The sequence below is a fragment of the Protopterus annectens genome, chromosome 2.part1 (assembly GCF_019279795.1).
Source record: "Protopterus annectens isolate FY-2018-M chromosome 2.part1, PAN1.0, whole genome shotgun sequence".
NCBI lineage: Eukaryota > Metazoa > Chordata > Ceratodontiformes > Protopteridae > Protopterus > Protopterus annectens.
The window spans coordinates 1658272331-1658276060 of record NC_056729.1 but is presented as its reverse complement, the minus strand read 5'-3'; the positions used below and the strand labels follow the sequence as shown (position 1 = coordinate 1658276060).

The 3730-nt window shown below is 39.0% G+C and overlaps 1 non-coding gene across 1 annotated transcript; it reads left to right on the top strand.

The window, feature by feature from the left end:
* Positions 1-1476: 1476 nt before the first annotated feature.
* TRNAF-GAA lies at positions 1477-1548 on the top strand. Its single transcript has one exon. It is a non-coding gene; the product is annotated as a tRNA-Phe (tRNA).
* The last annotated feature ends 2182 nt before the right edge of the window (positions 1549-3730 follow it).

Sequence of the window (3730 nt, the reverse complement as noted above, 5' to 3'; positions counted from 1 at the left end):
ATTTAGACAATTGGTTGCTTTGACAATTTTATATTAGGCCACTGGAAGGTTGATGACAGGGATGCAGTTGGTTAAAAGGGTATGGCGTACACCAAATGACTTTGGTTTGACCTTTAGGTATGGTTAGGTTTATTCTGGAGGGGTTTTTTTTGGAAATTTTGGGATGAAGGAGGGGGAACAGCCTGGTCAGGCTGGCCAGGCTGGTGGGCGGAGAAGAGGACCAGGCTTGTCCCTCTTCTGTTCCCCTTTGGTGTTGGAGGTTCATTTCTAAGAGTTGGGAAATGCAAGTGAGCGGTTGGACGTTGCTAAGTAAAGTAAGCAAGTGTAGGTAAGAATGCTCCTTACCTGGTCAGAGCTAGTGGGGTCATGCTGCCCTATCTTAACTGTTAGATGGATGTTGGGTCAAGTGAACGGTGGAATGCTGCTTGATAAGTAAAAGTAAGCGAGCAGAGGAAAGGATGCTTTTTACTTGGTCAGGATGGGTGGGTCATGCTGCCCTATGTTAACTGATCAGGATAAAAGAAATGAGAATAGAGCCCAGGACTATCCACAAGAATCCTTGGGCAAAAGATTTGTCCCTTATCGATTTATATCAGAACATTATTACCTCCACAAAAAAAATTATGCAACTAGTTCTATAAAAACTTTATACATTTTGTTTGTTCTCTTATATGTACTAGCTTGTTTATTATATTAGGTGTCATATTGTGCACAAATATTAAATAAATATTTCAAGCGTGTTTGTATATACTGTAAATAGTTTTTAAAGTTTATTGATTAACTTTCAACATGTATTAACTTCTAAGAGTGCAAGTATAATTTGTAATACTTTATAATGATTTCAATAATGATATAATATGAAAACAATCACCCGAGTAAACCAACCACCAAAAAACAAAGTTTAAGTAAACTACTATGCATGATAATGGCAGCAGCATGCACAGCACTCATAAAAACATCCAACAGAGATAGTAGAGACGTATAGACACTTTAATAATATACTTGCAAGTCGGTAAACGCTTTCACCAAACAAACATTGGCTTCATCAGACTGTAATGATAGTAAAACACACATACATCATATGATTAATTAAAACAGTTCAAATACTCCAATATTATGCCCCACAACAGATCCCATCTACATATACTAACTGCATACATTTAGATGACATCATTACTTATTTAAAGGAAAACTCCCAGAAAACTGCACATGGGATCTAAAAGACATAGAATAAAAACAGGACACAAATTTGACAAAACCAACTGGCAAATACATCCTACCTGGGTAATCCCCTCTTATCAAGTATCAGTCTAATGGAGACCATGCTATTCAAACCAGATCCTTTATCAGCTCTCAGCTTAAGGATCCATCTAAGTTCTGCCTCACTAGTTCTGTTCTCAACATTACCCAACCTAACACAAACTTGCATAACTTGTATAGCCCTAAACCTAAAATGATGAATCCAATATTCAGAATGGTGGTATAGCTCAGTGGTAGAGCATTTGACTGAAAATCAAGAGGTCCCCAGTTCAAATCCAGGTGCCCCCTGCAAGAGTGGCTTTTTGAGTTAGGAGGGTGGCCTAATGGTTAAGGAGTTTGCCTTGTAAGCACAAGGTGCAGGGTTTGAGTCTCACAAGGGGATAATTGGCTAGGCTTAAAATGGCTCGCAAGGGCAGTTAGCTTAGTACTAATCTATGAACCTATATCTAGCTGACACATATCTAGTAATGGCATTCGTTGTATTGTCCATCCGTATGCTGTAAGAATGTTCCCTCATACGCTCTTTAAGTGTGCAATCTGTTTTCAAAACATAAAATCTTCTACAGCACCCACAGTGTGCCAAATACACCACATATTGCCCTTCCATTAAATTTAAACCTCCTATCAAAATCAGGATGTACAATCACATCATTACTATCTATCAGGCCACAATAATTGCAAGAACCACAAGGATAGGTTCCATGTCCTCCCTCACAGACTCTAGTCCCCCTATCTGGCTAGCATAACATCATTTTAAGTGAATTACAATTCCTAAATCCAAACATAGGAGTCTCCCCCACCATTTTACTGATTTTATCATCCATCCTCAAGAGATGCCTATGACTCTGAAGCACCTTCTTAATAGCATCAACATTGCTGGTATACACAACCGAAACCTTAACCCTCTCAATAGACCTCTCAATACCTCATCTTGTTTCAGCTGAATCATGGGAGGAGGAAAAATAAGGTTTAGCTCGTCGCCCTCTCATAGAATCTACATCCACTAAAATGGGAACAACCTCACTATCCTTACAGCCCCTATGTCTCAAGGACTGCCTAAGGGTCTCACGAAAAGTCATATAATCTGTATCAACATTATGCAATCAAGAAACCCTCATGCTCTGCCCCTTTACTATTTTATTAAATACCCTTTTTGGGTGCATGCTCCTCCTATGACGTATCGAGTTTCTGTAACATTCCTTTTTAAATAAACTAGTAGTGAGTGTATAATCTGGCCACTCACTTACCAATGCATCAAGAAACTCCATAGACATACATGACCATTTCTAAGTAAATCTCATAAAACTACTAGATTCATGCAATTTTAACACAAACCATTCTAAATCCTCAGGGGTCCCACCCCACAACAAAAAAAGTCATCGACAAAACGACGGTAGAAAAGCACATTCTGTAAATACAGTTCCATACCAAACACCCCCTCCGATTCCCACTGCACCATTACAACATTGGCATAGCTGTTGGCACAGCAAGTCCCCATCGCCACACCATGGTTCTGTTTATAATAACAACTGTCAAACACAAATATATTATTATTGAGTACCACATCCATAAAGTCACATATCAACTCTGTGAGCCTGTGCTCATACCCACTCTGGTCCCTCAAATACATATGCATATATTCGCATTTATATCACGTTATCGAAAGATGAAAATAGTGAACGCTATTTCATCGAACCTAAAATATCTAAACCACATAATATCGAACATTCAGAACAGCAAATTTTTTTCTTGGGAAAAAATTTGCTATTCCGAAACACATACACACAACACAAGCACACCTAAAAAACATCAATACACACACATACACTTATAATCCTACAACTAACCCTACACTAAACTATACATACACTACTATCTATCCACTTACCTTAACCCAAACCCTAACCCTAAGGTCCCTCACTATCTCACACTCACCTAACCCGCGCCCTAACCCTAACTCACTTAACACACCCCTAAACTTAATTCACCTAACCCACCCTAACCCTAACTCACCTAACCCACACCCTAATCCTAACAACCACACAATTGCACACTTACCTGAACCCAACCTGTAAATCTCCACCACAATGCTGAAAATAGCGAAGCCACAGAACCGGCCAACCAAATTCTTTCCCTAGGAAAGAATTCAGTGTTCTGCAGCTTCGCTATTTTTAGCGTTCAATTAAAACGGGTCGATATTAGAACATTCGAAGTTTTAAAACTTCGATGTTCTGATATAGACCCATATATTCAATCCCTTCAGTAGTAGGGATAGTCGTGAACAGGGACACCACATCTAAAGTAACCAACATATAATCTCTAGACTTGTTATAACTCACCATAAATACAAATAAATCCTGTAGAAAGTGTTTGGTATCCTTCAATATAGTACTGGATTTATCCAGAATAGGCCTAACATGCCTTTCAACAAAGATTGAAAAGGGGTCAGTGACCCACCCTTTCCCAGCGA